The following is a 15,410-nucleotide window of genomic DNA, read 5'->3' as shown; positions in this document are numbered from 1 at the left end:
TGCTACTGTAGACTGAATGATATTTCCATGTTAAACTATTATGGGATGCATTTTCTCCAATGTTTTTAATGGTAGGCCACTCTGATAGGCCTACATTATGATGAAATGGCCACTGTTATAACTGTAACTTAAAGCGGGTACAACCTCAGTGTTCACAATAAACGCGCACCAGAAGTTGCACAGAACTTTCACAAAGTTCAAGTTTGCGCTCAGCAGACCTTGCACTTAGTAGCGAAAAAATGGATGGAACATTAGCCAGCATCCCTGTGGAACGCGTTTGATACCTTTTAGTCCATACCCCGACATATTGAGGCTGTTCTGAGGGGGGTGCAACTCAATATTAGGAAGGTGTTTTTAATGTTTTGTACACTCAGTGTATGTTAACTAGCTCTGCTATTAGCTAGTCTAACCTCATCGCCAGTGACGTCTTCCTTGAGTCCTGCAAGAAGCTGCAAGATGAGCGGGCATAGGTAACACCTAGCTACAGTGGCGGTTCTGGGGGGGGGGGGGGGGGCAGGGGGGGCCAGTGCCCCTGTGACAACAATTTTGAACCCCTTGTGGCCCCCCTAAATGTGGAGTATGAAATAATTTTTACATAACTCATTTTTGCTATCGTTCTTTTTTTACATCCGTTATTAGACAGTGGCAACGATGATGATTATGAACATGGTCTTTTGCCTGCTAATGCCTTCAATGCAGTGAAGAAAACAATAACGTCTAATGTAACTGGCCCCTCTAACAGTACAACTGGCCCCAGCTTGGCCCCTCCAGTTGAAATGGTCTAGAACGCCACTGCCTAGCTAGTACCTATTTACGTCACCTGACCTACTTACTGTGTTGCTCTACATTACCACTGAATCATAGCTGTAGACAAGACACACCATAATGAATGTTGACCATGCGCCATAGATCACCTGCTGGATGTCTACATGTTGAAAGAATTACGGCCAATATTCTGGTCAGTGGCGATAGGAGGATGTCTATCGCGTCTTTTCACCATTCGTCGACCTGGTATGTTTTCTCTAGTAGTTTAAAGTATTGCTCTACATTACCCATGAATCACAGCACTAGGTCAACACACACACACCTCTACGGCAGGGAGACAAGCATAGGCCACAATACTATTATCTGTAGCCTGTGTTGTGTAGTCTACAGATAACAGTATTTTGTGTGTGTGTGTTTGTTTTGCAGAGGTGGGACCGAGTCACAAGGTCCGAGTCTCAAGTCAAGTCCCAAATAGAACGGGTCAAGTCCAAGTCATGCATTCTAAGAGCAAGTCTAGCAAAGTCACAAGTTTCAAGTCAAGTTTTAAAAAAATCTATACATGCAACGACTTGTTCAACTACACATCTTTGTCTATTTATTGAGGGTACCAGACAACCCTTTTCATTATTTTGTCTACAACACATTTTGATTAGTCTGTCGTTTTTAAATAGGGACATGTAGCAATCGTAAGGTCATGACATCAGCAGAAGGCAAGGCAGGTTGATGTGCTCAGAGTAGATGTATTTACAGGTCTTGGTGATCCAATAGTGAAAGACCCATATCATACAAAATATACAAGTACACAGCAAATTGGCCAGTGATAACAGGGGTTCATTTTCTTGGTGTTACATTTTTCGAGGTGTTGACTTAAGAGATGTTTTTACACCCTCTGTGCTAATATAACTCCCAGGTGAGTTATTTTTTTCCAACAATAATAACAATATTACACATCAATACAGGGACATTCCTGTGAATACAATGAAACAAATGTAATAATAGAAAACCAGGCAATGACTTATACTAATGTTTCCAACTGATTAAGTTTCACAAGTTTGAGGGATTTATAAAATTGTAACAGTTCAATTAACAAAACTACAAAATAAGGATTTGTGAATATAATATTTGGCCAAGAGAATAATAATGTTAATAAAATAGTTATGATCGGAATTACAAGGACGAGCATAATGCCTCCCAGTTGAGAGTTACTGTACAGAGGTTGGGCGGTGATACTCAACAGTGTTGATTTAGCTTCCGGTTTTCGCTTGAAACTTCCTTTTCATCTAATTGCCAACGTTGCAAGGCAACTGGAATTGCGCAGCATTGAAAGGTAAGTAATATGTAAAAAATGTAATAAGTTAGCTGGTGGCCAACTTGTTATATCGGCTAAGTGAATGGTCGAGATCTTTGTAGCTAACGTTACATCTGCGAAGTTTAGATTTAGGAAGTTGCTAGCTAGCTAACGTGGTCAGTTAGCGCTAGATTACAATTAGAAAACTATTCGATTTGAGAAAATGTATCAAAATCCAGAAGGATCAGAGTTTGGCTGTACCGTTAGTTGATTTCAATCGTGTGCGTGTTGAGTTCACTAGGCCAACTAACTTAAACATTAGTTGTGCAGCAGGTGCATGGTGTTAATTGGGGTGTGACCTAGTGTGATCAATTTGAGCCTTATTTGGTGCAGTATGTAACTAGCCAGGAAGTGATGGTAACAACATGGCTAATATCTACTAATTTGTTCTTCAAAACGCATATAACTAAGAATGTTTGTCTGGCCAAATATTGTTAGCCATATAGCTAGCTAGTTAGTTATCTAACTACAATACCGATCTCAGCATATTGTAATTTAGCGCTAAAGTTAGCGAACTAGTGCACGTGGCCAGACGTCAAGATGACACCCCTATCACATTTTATATGAACATGTCTATCTATGGTGTGTGTGCTTGTTGTTAATCACAGATCAGACATTGTGTTCAAGCCAATATGGCTTGACATGTATTGGCCAGTTTCTTTCCTATAGATTTGAGTGGCGGTGGTTACTGTTTGTAGCTAGTTATATAGCTAGCTAGTTTGGATGGTTGATTTCACTGGAATATTGCCTTGCCAAGCCCCAGATCCGCAGCCAGGCAGACACCTGTTACTAGAGGTCGACCGATTATGATTTTACAACGCCGATACCGATTATTGGAGGACAAAAAAAGACGATACCGATTAATCGGCCGATTTATAAAAAATTAAAATAAATGTTTTATATATATATCATACACACACACACACATTTTTGTAATAATGACAATTGCAACAATACTGAATGAACAATGAACACTTTTATTTTAACTTAATATAATACATAAATACACACACACACAGACACACACAGCTCTGAAGTGACAATGATACTGAAAAGTCTGCTTAGGAGACAAATACTCTCAACTGTTTGAATAAAAATAGAGTTTAAGTTACCTGTGATGAATGTTGAAAACAAAAACTGTCATTTCTATATGCAGGAAATCCCATTTTAATAATGGGCATGGTAAGAATTGACAACCAAAGTGCGAGTCATAATTCCCATGACACCTTCTAGCAAAATCTGAAAAGCGGTTCCTTCATTTATTCCATAGGATATTTTTAGATTCACTTAAAATAAGGTCTGTGTTGTGTAGGCTTACATCACCGTGCCAATTTTATAACTGTGTAGATATCCATAGGACAAGGTAACTCTGATCAATATTGGCTAAATATAAGCGAATATAATTTTTTTTGTAGAGTGGATTTATGAAAATATGTTGACATGATGTGATATTTACACGGGTATCAAAACGTCGAGGCGGTTTAAACCTGCACGAAACACAGACCTTATTTGAAGTAGATCAAGACATTCTCTATGGAAGACATGAACGGTAAAATAACGAAGGAACCCCTTTCAAGTTCAGACGCAAGTTATTACAGGAATTATAACTCGTCGACTATTTCTCTCTAAACCATATACCTTTGACTAATCCGGAAACTATCACCTCGAAAACAAAACGTTTATTCCGTTACGTATTTTATCTAACGGGTGGCATCCATGAGTCAAAGTATTCCTGTTACATTGCACAACCGTCAATGTTATGTCATAATTACGTAAAAGTCTGGCAAATTAGTTCGCAAAGAGCCAGGCGGCCCAAACTGTTGCATATACCCTGACTCTGCGTGCAATGAACGCAAGAGAAATGACACAATTTCACCTGGTTAATATTGCCTGCTAACCTGGATTTCTTTTAGCTAAATATGCAGGTTTAAAAATATATACTTGTGTATTGATTTTAAGAAAGGCATTGATGTTTATGGTTAAGTACACATTGGAGCAATGACAGTCATTGATTGATTGTTTTTTATAAGATAAGTTTAATGCTAGCTAGCAATTTACCTTAGCTTACTGCATTCGAGTAACAGGCAGGCTCCTCGTGGAGTGCAATGTAATCTGGTGTTAGAGCATTGGACTAGTTAACTGTAAGGTTGCAAGATTGGATCCCCCGAGCTGACAAGGTTAAAAATCTGTCGTTCTGCCCCTGAACGAGGCAGAACGTTCCTAGGCCGTCATTGAAAATAAGAATGTGTTCTTAACTGACTTGCCTAGTTAAATAAAGATTAAATAAAGGTGTAAAAATAAATAATAATAATCGGCAAATCGGCGCCCAAAAATGCCAATTTCCGATTGTTATGAAAACTTGAAATCGGCCCCGATTAATCGGCCATTCCGAATAATCGGTCTACCTCTACCTGTTACATCATGGCATTTGGAACAAATGGTTGATCCACTGCGGGGAAGACAAAGGGGAGAGGGTATAAGGGGGCATTTTGTGTATCAAATCAAATGTTATTTGTCACATGCTCTGAATACAACAGGTGTATTACAGTGAAATGCTTACTTACAAGCCCTTATCCAACAATGCAGTTTAAAAAATAAGAAATAAAAGTAACAAATAATAAGAGCAGCAGTATAATAACAATAGCTTGACTATATGCAGAGTCAATGTGATGGAGGTAGTTAAAGTGACTATGCATAGATAACAGAGTAGCAGCAGTGTAAAGTGGGTGTGTGGGGGGCAATGCAAATAGTCTGGGTAGCCATTTGATTATAGGTTCAGCAGTCTTATGGCTTGGGGTTACAAGTTGTTTAGAAGCCTCTTAGACCTAGACTTGGTGGTCCGGTACCGCTTCCCGTGCGGTAGCAGAGAGAACAGTCTATGACTAGGGCAGCTGGAGTCTTTGACCATTTTTAGGGCCTTCCTCTGACACCGCCTGGTATAGGGGTCCTGGTTGCCAGGAAGCTTGGCCCCAGTGATGTACTGGGCCGTACGCATTACCCTCTGTAGTGCCTTGCGGCCGGAGGCCGAGCAGTTGCCATAACAGGCAGTGATGCAACCAGTCAGTATGCTCTCGATGGTGCAGCTGTAGAACCTTTTGAGGATCTGAGGACCCATGCCAACTCTTTTCAGTCTCCTGAGGGGGACTCGGTTTGTGTCGTGTTCTCTTCACGACTGTCTTGGTGTGCTTGGACCATGTTAGTTTGTTGGTGATGTGGACACTAAGGAACTTGAAGCTCTCAACCTACTCCACTACAGCCCTGTCGATGAGTATGGGGGCGTGCTCGGTCCTCCTTTTCCTGTAGTACACAATCATCTCCTTTGTCTTGATCATGTTGAGGGAGAGGTTGTTGTTGTTTCTATACAGTTGAAGTCGGAAGTTTACATACACCTTTGCCAAATACATTTAAACTCAGTTTTTCACAATTCCTGACATTTAATCAAAGTAAAAATTCCCTGTCTTTGGTCAGTAGGATCACCACTTTATTTTAAGAATGTGAAATGTCAGAATAATAGTAGAGAGAATAATTTATTTCAGCTTTTATTTCTTTCATCACATTCCCAGTGGGTCAGAAGTTTACATACGCTCAATTAGTATTTGGTAGCATTGCCTTTAAATTGTTTAACTTGGGTCAAACGTTTTGGGTAGCCTTCCACATGCTTCACACAATAAGTTGGGTGAATTTTGGCCCATTCCTCCTGACAGAGCTGGTGTAAGTGAGTCAGGTTTTTTAGGCCTCCTTGCTCGCACACACTTTTTCAGTTCTGCCCACAAATTTTCTATAGGGTTGAGGTCAGGGCTTTGTGATGGCCACTCCAATACCTTGTCTTTTTTGTCCTTAAGGCATTTTGCCACAACTTTGGAAGTATGCTTGGGGTCATTGTCCATTTGGATGACCCATTTGCGACCAAGCTTTAACTTCCTGACTGATGTCACATAATTTTCCTTCATCATGATGCCATCTATTTTGTGAAGTGCACCAGTCCCTCCTGCAGCAAAGCACCCCCACAACATGATGCTTCCACACCCGTGCCTCACGGTTGGGATGGTGATCTTCGGCTTGCAAGCCTCCCCCTTTTTCCTCGAAACATAACAATGGTCATTATGGCCAAACAGTTCTATTTTTGTTTCATCAGACCAGAGGACATTTGTCCAAAAAGTATGATCTTTGTCCCCATGTGCAGTTGCAAACCGTAGTCTGGCTTTTTTATGGCGGTTTTGGAGCAGTGGCTTCTTCCTTGCTGAGCGGCCTTTCAGGTTATGTTGATATAGGACTCGTTTTACTGTGGATATAGATACTTTTGTACCTGTTTCCTCCATTATCTTCACAAGGTTCTTTGCTGTTATTCTGTGATTGATTTGCACATTTTGCACCAAAGTATGTTAATCTCTAGGAGACAGAACGAGTCTCCTTCCTGAGTGGTATGACGGCTGCGTGGTCCCATGGTGTTTATACTTGCGTACTATTGTTTGTACAGATGAACGTGGTACCTTCAGGCGTTTGGAAATTGCTCCCAAGAATGAACCAGACTTGTGGAGGTCCACAAATATTTTCTGAGGTCTGATTTCTTTTGATTTTCCCATGATGTCAAGCAAAGAGGCACTGAGTTTGAAGGTAGGCTTTGAAATACATCTACAGGTACACCTCCAATTGACTCAAATTATGTCAATTAGCCTATCAGAAGCTTTTAAATCCATGATGTCATTTTTGGGAATTTCCCAAGCTGTTTAATGGCACAGTCAACTAAGTGTATGTAAACTTCTGACACACTGGAATTGTGATACAGTGAATTCTAAGTGAAATAAACTGTCTGTAAACAATTGTTGGAAAAATTACTTGTGTCATGCACAAAGTAGATGTCCTAACCGACTTGCCAAAACTATAGATTGTTAACAAGAAATTTGTGGAGTGGTTGAAAAAGTGAGTTTTAATAACTCCAACCTAAGTGTATGTAAACTTCCAACTTCATCTGTATGTACACCATCAAATGTTTGCAACCAAATTTTACTCAAATATGATATTGTGTGTAATTGCGTTTTGCAGGAATGCAGTGTAACATGTTGGGGAAGGTCCATTATCAAATATGCAAGAAGTTCATGAAGATGCAGACAGGTTTCTCTTATGGAGATTTTATCAATCAATGTGAATATATGAACTGTCTGATGTATATTCTTAATTGAACCCTTGGGCTTGATTCTGTTGCCCCCTAGATGGCTTATCTCTATGTATTATGTATTCTGATTTGGTCTATCTTTTTTGTAGTACAAAATAGGTTTGGACTGCCCTCTGCAGCACAAATATAATTTTTTTAATGATTCCTAAACTGAGGTGGAGGAGGATGTTCTGCTGGACCTGATTGAGGCCAATCCAGACTGTGCCTCACAATCAAAGTTCTTGATGAAGGTATCTTTCTACAGTCTCTCATAATGATATCAAATAACATGAATGATAGATTGGTTGCTTTGATCCGTTGTTTGTGCTCAGACTTTTCTCCTGCAGGCTGTTCAACACCTAGTTCCTCCACAGACACATTATCCTTCTAAAGTTATTTCGACCTGAGATCTCCAGAAAGGCCGTCTAAAAAAGCCAGGACAACCTTAGGAGATGAGGCCATCGACTTCACAGCAGCAAAAGAGGTATAATGACAACTGATATTGCATGTTGATCATCCCATTTCTGTGTTTGCTTTTCATGGACATTCCGACAGCATAATCCAACCCAAAATTGTTGAACTTTTTTCTCTTGTCTTAATAGATGGTCCGAGACACCCTGACTAGTAGACCTGGTGTGCAAGATGTATTAGAAGAGTACCAGACAACCAAAACATTGGACCACCGAACCAGGAGAGAGATGATTGCCATCTTAGTCAGCCACAATCATAATGGTAAGCTTCTCCTTAGCCAATCTGGCCACACAGTGGATCAAAACAATCGAACTATACATGAATGTTATTTGGCATCATTATGAGACTGTAGAAAAATACAGTACAAGTTTGGTTAAACGTATTTGGCGCGTGTATGCTTTACTGTTTTTGAGCAGGAGACTTCCCACTCGCCAACAGAGAGATAGTTATGCTCTTGGAAGTGTGACCCTCTTTCCTTCGTATTGCTTTAATATTTTGACACTTGACCTCGCGTCAAACCATCAAGAAGAGATTTCACCCCAGTCGGGAGGCCCAACCCATAGGAGGAAGACCTGGCCCACCAGCTTGTTGGTGATGCTTGCAAGGAGGCCATATCATTCCCTGTCCACTCGGCTGATGAAAAACACGTCTATCAGAAGATGGAGGTGTCACAGTATCGCCAGGAGTTTATAGCCCAGACAGAACCACAGATGTCCTCAGTCTTTTCCAGGTTTCTGGACATCAAAGGATTGGATAGTAATGTAGTATGTGCTGGAATCAGAAGTACAGGCTAGTTATCTGATTGAGAACATGAGTTGTCTCATTGAGAACATGATTTTGTGTTGGTCATGAAGTTGAATTGCTCCACTTTGTTTTAGGTGAATCAGGACTTTTTGCTGATGTTCAATGATGAAACATCCTCTAAACTCCTTGAAAAGTGGGACACTGGATTGAAGCCTAAAGTCATCAAACTGGTCAAATCCCTGACTACGACCATGATATGTGTTGCCTCTTGAAGTCTGCAGAAAACTTCCAGAGAATGACAGCGAAACCAGTAAGTGGGTTCTCTCATGGGTCGTGAAATGTTTCAAACTCAGCGATGTTGTTTTATGTGATTTGGGGTGTTTGCCCTTTCTTGCCCTCAGACTGGGACAATGATATGTCCTCCCTGCTGCTTCATCTCCCACCACCAGCAGGAGGGAAGAGGACCATGGTCAGTGCCTGTGATGCTGTGGCAGACTAGTGCACTTTCATACGGTAAGATGATACAGTACTTGTGTAATCATTTTTTTGGGTTGTCTTTGTCTTAACATGTGGAGAATGACTTAAAAAGACCCTTTGTGTTGCAGTCATGCTGCAGCATTGTAGACCATCTTGATGGGAGCCATGGTCGACAGACGTACCTCCTTGCCATCGGAAGAAGACAGAGCAAGATTGACAACTACTACAAAGTGGTGGACAAGAGGCTTGTTCCCTGCCAGGCAACTAGTGGTCTGTGTGCTTTTGATGTACTGTTCAAAGCCCACTTTGTCTTTAACCTGACGTATGATGATGCTCTTGTCAACTTCTACACATTAGTGCAGACAACCATCTACAACGTAGATGTAGGCAAAACAAGAGAGGCCCCTAGCGTGACAGAGTTGAGGACAAAACTTCTTTACTAGATACATGTATGTTACGGGGCTTTTGTTGTCAAGCGTTGTACAGAAACAGCCAGTCATTGATATCTCATTTGAGAATTAAGCATAGCTTCTATCCCTCCACTACGTTTAGATTGGTCTGTGCTCAAGATAATTGTAGATGGGATTTTCAACATACTCAGGTTTCAGAAGACATTTCAATAGTATTCACAAGGGTATTGGTCAAGTAGTTGATGCATTAAGCTTAGAAGGGCCCTCTCATGTTGCTGATTCTCCAGTCCAGTCAGAAGCTCCTAAAATGGGTGGTGACATTGGTGTCCCACATGATAACACTCAAAGGGATTGTTTTGAGAAGAATGGACAGTCTTGCTAAAGATATGTGTGCTTCCATCATTGCCAAGTTGCAAGCTAGTGGTGTTGCAAATAGTGTTGTCAACAGTAGTGTGATTCAGAAGAGCTTACTGCTGGGCTGCACTCCCTAATTAAACAAGATGTTCTGTCAGTTATGCCTATGGATAACACCTCTACATCTGCTGTAAAGGATCGTTTTGAGAATTTTTAAAACCTATTTGCCAGTTTTAACACAGAAATCAAGAGAACAAAGTACTTCAACCAAAAATGGGGGTTTTGTGGAGCCAGTAGAAGTAGTGTTTGGAGTGATAGCAGGGTAAATAAACAAACAGGCATGTATGATCAAGTCCCAGTGAAAGACACTTTTGTATATATTCCTATACTGGAAACATTGACGTTCATGTGTCGCAATTCTGTAATCTGTAAGTTATTGGAAAATGCAGCTAGGGATAAATCTGTAGAAGACGCGTATGAAGACTTTTGTGATGGAAGTTACTTTAAGACTCATCCCTTGTTCTCAAAACATAGTACAATTGGATCTGTAAAGTATTTCTATGGTGACTTAAACTGCCAACCCGCATGGATCCAAGCGTGGTGTTCACAAGATAGGCACCATTTATTTTGTCCTCAGGAATCTGTCGCCCAAGTTTACCTCTGCTGTGATGAATATTAATTTTGTGTCATTATTTCATTATCAAGATCTAAAGGAATATGGCTATGATGCCATTTTAGAGCCCTTGGTTAAACTGGAGAGTGATGGTGTAAATTTGTCTTTTTCAACTGGCTGTGCCTTTTTTCAACTGGCTGTGCCTTTTTTCAACTGGCTGTGCCTTTTTTCAACTGGAGACAATTTGGGGATGCATGCAGTCCTTGGTTTCACAGTCCTTCAGTGGTCATTACTTTTGCTGGTTCTGTTTGATAGAAAAGTGTAATGCTCAGACGGTTTACAGAGAGGATGACCCTAAGATTGTCTTGGTGGTACTGAACAAGTTGCATACTGATAATTTCTGTGAACATTACCATGCATTCACTGTGTTTGATGGTGTTGATGACAAAGTTTATCTGAAATGTTATAAGCCTTTTGTCCTTCAAAGTGCTTATGGTGCTGATGAGAGCCTTTGTTTGACATGATTGAGTAATAGTCAGATTATTGGAAACTTTGTCAAGAAAATTGCATACCTTGTCTTAGGACTTCCACTTGTGTTTAAATAGCAACTCTGCAAATACTCTTGTTCTCATATAGTACATGTTCTGATGCACTGATTTATTTTGAATGTGCCTGTAATGCACTGATTTCACATTAGCCTAAATAAATGAAACAAAGCAGTCACACTACTCTTGTAAGGAATCATTTATTGCTCCTGTTTAAGTCATCTACAACTTGCAGGCTTGATTTGAGTGGGAGAGAACCAGACAACAACAAAAAAAGATTTCCTAGTGTGAATATTTATCACTTCCTGGTGTCAATTCAGCTACAGGATGCATTCTGTATACATCTGGCCCTTCTTTGGACACTGTGTTAACTAACCTCCAAACGAGCCATACACCACTCCTTCCGTGGCCTCCAACTGCTCTTAAACGCTAGTAAAACCAAGTGTATGCTTTTCAACCGTTCACTGCCCGCACCCGCCCGCTAGCATCACTACCCTGGACGGTTCTGACCTAGAATATGTGGACAACTACAAATACCTAGGTGTCTGGCTAGACTGTAAACTCTCCTTCCAGACTCATATTAAACATCTCCAATCCAAAATCAAATCTAGAATCGGCTTTCTATTTCGCAACAAAGCCTCCTTCACTCATGCCGCCAAACTTACCCAAGTAAACCTGACTATCCTAACGATCCTCGACTTCAGTGATGTCATCTACAAAATAGCTTCCAAATACTCTACTCAGCAAACTGGATGCAGTCTATCACAGTGCCATCCGTTTTGTCACCAAAGCCCATTATACCACCCACCACTGCGACTTGTATGCTCCAGTCGGCTGGCCCTCGCTACATATTCATCGCCAGACCCACTGGCTCCAGGTCATCTATGTCTTTGCTAGGTAAAGCTCCGCCTTCTCAGCTAACTGGTCACGATAACAACACCCACCCGTAGCATGAGCTCCAGCAGGTATATCTCAATGGTCATCCCCAAAGCCAACACCTCCTTTGGCCGCCTTTCCTTCCAGTTCTCTGCTGCCAGTGACTGGAACGAATTGCAAAAATCTCTGAAGTTGGAGACTTATATCTCCCTCACTAACTTTTAAGCATAAGCTATCTGAGCAGCTAACCGATCGCTGCAGCTCTACACAGTCCATCTGTAAATAGCCCACCCAATCTACCTACCTCATCCCCATATTGTTTTTATTTATTTTTCTGCTCTTTTGCACACCAGTATCTCTACTTGCACATCATCTGCTCATTAATCACTCCAGTGGTAATCTGCAAAATTGTAATTACTTCGCTACTATGGCCTATTTATTGCCTGACCTCCTCACAGCATTTGCACACACTGTATATAGACCTTTTTTCCTACTGTATTATTGACTGTATGTTTGTTTATTCCATGTGTAACTCTGTGTTGTTCGTGTCGCACTGCTTTGCTTTATCTTGGCCAGGTCGCAGTTGTAAATGAGAACTTGTTCTCAACTAGCTTACCTGGTTAAATAAAGGTGAAATAAAAATTTAAAAAATGTATTCTCTAGAGTTGATCCTCAACATTGAAAGGTGTTGCTGCTTAATACTGAGGGTGTTGTTCAAATGAACCATGGGAGTGTTTTTTCTATGTCTGAAGTGTTATCTTAACGCTCAGTTTTTCAATATTAATACTACAAAAAGTGTTAAGTTAACACTTTCAAATTTGCTCTGTACATTTACCAAATGCACGGGCAATAGCCAAAAAGAAATAGCCTCTGTATTGGATTGGACCCTTTTTTTCAATTTCCGCCTAAAATGACATACCCAACTAACTGCCTGAAGCAATGAAACACTTTTGAAGTTAGTGGAAATGTGAAATAAAAGTATGGGAATATAACACAGATCTGGTAAAAGATAATACAAAACAAAAAAACATACTTTTTTTTTTTTTTTCTGTTCCATCTGAAATGTAAAAGAGAGGACATAATATATTGCAGTTTATGCGCATTTTGGATTTTGGCCACTAGATGGCAGCAATGTATGTGCAGAGTTTCAGACTGAACCGTTTAAGCGTTACAATACATCAGACAATTTTGTATCAAGTCTGCCCAAATTGGTCAATTGATACATTTTCAAGTACATAAAACATTTTCAAGTACATAACTATAGAGAAGATACACAAATGATATGTAATATTTTAAAAAATTACACTACCAGGAAAGTCATACATGATGGAAAAGTAACTTCCCTAAAGAAAAGACACTAACCTTCACTTATCTAGATGGCCGAGCTGAGGCGGGTGTGGGGCCAGAAACAGCAGGGGTTCAAACTTCAGAACCCAGTTCCTACATTTTGAATATAAAAATAGATTTTTATCAAACAAAACTATGCTACATGTTTTATCTCTGGGACCCTCATAACAAACCAGAGCAAGATTACGGAATGTAAGTACATTACCTTCAAATGTGAGGTAGCCTAGTGGTTAGAGTGTTGGACTAGTAACCGGAAGGTTGCAAGATCAAATCCCCGAACTGACAAGGTAAAAATCTGTCGTTCTGCACCTGAACAAGGCAGGTAACCCACTGTTCCTAGGCTGTCATTGAAAATAAGAATTTGTTCTTAACTGACTTGCCTAGTTAAAAAAAGTGAATGTATCAAACCAGTTAACTTGATAAGTCTTTTGTTGTGCACTCTCAAGCAATACCATGGTAGTTTTTCACTAATAGCTACTGTAAATTGGACAGTGCAGTTAGATTAACATGAATGTAAGTTTTCTGTCCGTATAAAACACGTCTATGTCCTGGGAAATGTTCTTGTTACTTAGTGCACGTTAGCTCAACCTTCCAGGTGCAGGATCCCTGTCCTATCTGAACGGACACAGGTAGAGGGCAAGACTGTACAGGTTCCCCTTGAGAAACTAAATCGAATCTGTCTCTAACAGCAGCTCAAACAGGTAGGCCTACATAATATCAGCCCCCAGGACCATACAATTACCCAATTGGCAATTACAACCAATAAACTGGTTCTACAATGTAAAAGGCATTTTCCACATCCATTGGTACATCAGTCTTAATCAGACTTAATGATAATGAATGGTATTTCAATACCAGGCATAGATGGAAGAATAATTTTCTCTTATTCAACGTTATGACTCCAAAGCGTGAAGTGCAGGCCACATAGCCTATTTCTATGCGCACTGAGGCGCACTATCCTATTACGCACAACCAGATTGACAGACATAGGACACAGACACACGGAACTCCGACATAACCCAGAAAATGTGAACAAAGGAAACCATACATTTAATTAAATAAATAGAACTTCCACCGCATGAGTCTTGTGAACGTTCATGTGCGCAATAAACATCGCGCCCACTCAGCATGTGAGAAATGGTTGGCTAAATCAAACTGTATCGTAGGCCTATGAAACAGAAATGTCTGCGTGTTTCAATGAATGGTACGGGGATGGAATGTTGAAACGCCAGCTATTATAGTATTAGATGGAAAATAGATTTACCACATTGGGCCTGTGCATTTAAACGTGTGAAAGCAAGAGCAAACATTTCATCAATATTTTTTTTAATTCTCCACTGGCTGGAGTTTGGAGAGCGCAAGTGAAGAGCCACGCCTGTGGTGCGTCTTCGCCACAGTAATAATTAATTTCTAACAAATTCCAAATGCAAGCTTCATGAGTAAATTATCAGTTTCAAGCAATTGTTACATACCAAAATACCAGTAGGCATATGCTAGTAATTGTTGCCCGATTTGCTGATGAGCTTGCAAAGTAAACCGTTCATATTCTTGATCACACATGTTTTGGAGCTGCATATATATTTATGGTAATCCTCTCTTCCTATAGTTTGACTGCACCGATCCTATAGCTGTACAGCAAATCCGCAATCTATTCGCTTGCTCACCACACGACCTGTGTTGATTGACAGTTTGCTGGTCCAATCAGTGTCGAGTGTGCGTTTCCCTAGCCAATCTGTTGCAAGTTTTTTTGCAAAGGCTTTGCTGCGGCTACTTTCTCTGGCTTGTGTGAAGAGTAATCCACGCAGACGCTGTGCCCCAAAATGAGTGACAAAACATTACCAAACCTGTCCAGATAAGTTCAGGTCATCAGTCTCAAGTCAAAGGCGAGTCCCGAGTCTTGAAGCTTCAAGTCTCAAGTTATTTAATTTTCTATCAAGTCGAGTCTCAAGTCATTGGCCAGGTCGCAATTGTAAATGAGAACGTGTTCTCAATTTGCCTACCTGGTTAAATAAAGGTTAAATAAAATAAAAAAATTAAATGTGTAACTCCAGTCAGACTCGGGTCCTAGTCATGTGACTCGTGTCCACAACTCTGGTATTTTGTCTACCTGGAGTCTGGAGGTGATGGTAGAAGTAGATGGGCTTGTATGTATTTCTCAGGTTGCATCCTGATTCTCCACCCTTCTCTCAAAGGTGTGCACTTGCACACTTCCCATCATGGATTTACAAATGGTGAAAACAATGCTTTTAAATCCACGACGGGATTGTGCAAGTGCACACTTCAGGAAAATGGAGAATAGGGATGCAAC

The 15,410-nt window shown here is 40.5% G+C and overlaps 1 long non-coding RNA gene across 1 annotated transcript; it reads left to right on the top strand.

Annotated features, from left to right (window-relative positions):
* Positions 1–1,974: 1,974 nt before the first annotated feature.
* On the top strand, positions 1,975–11,059 carry LOC139555111 (uncharacterized). Its single transcript, XR_011670947.1, has 6 exons — positions 1,975–7,516; positions 7,640–7,749; positions 7,868–7,997; positions 8,615–8,790; positions 8,882–8,993; positions 9,086–11,059. It is a non-coding gene; the product is annotated as an uncharacterized lncRNA (long non-coding RNA).
* The last annotated feature ends 4,351 nt before the right edge of the window (positions 11,060–15,410 follow it).

This window comes from Salvelinus alpinus, chromosome 26 (genome assembly GCF_045679555.1).
Source record: "Salvelinus alpinus chromosome 26, SLU_Salpinus.1, whole genome shotgun sequence".
NCBI lineage: Eukaryota > Metazoa > Chordata > Actinopteri > Salmoniformes > Salmonidae > Salvelinus > Salvelinus alpinus.
This window is presented reverse-complemented; position numbering and strand designations above follow the sequence as displayed.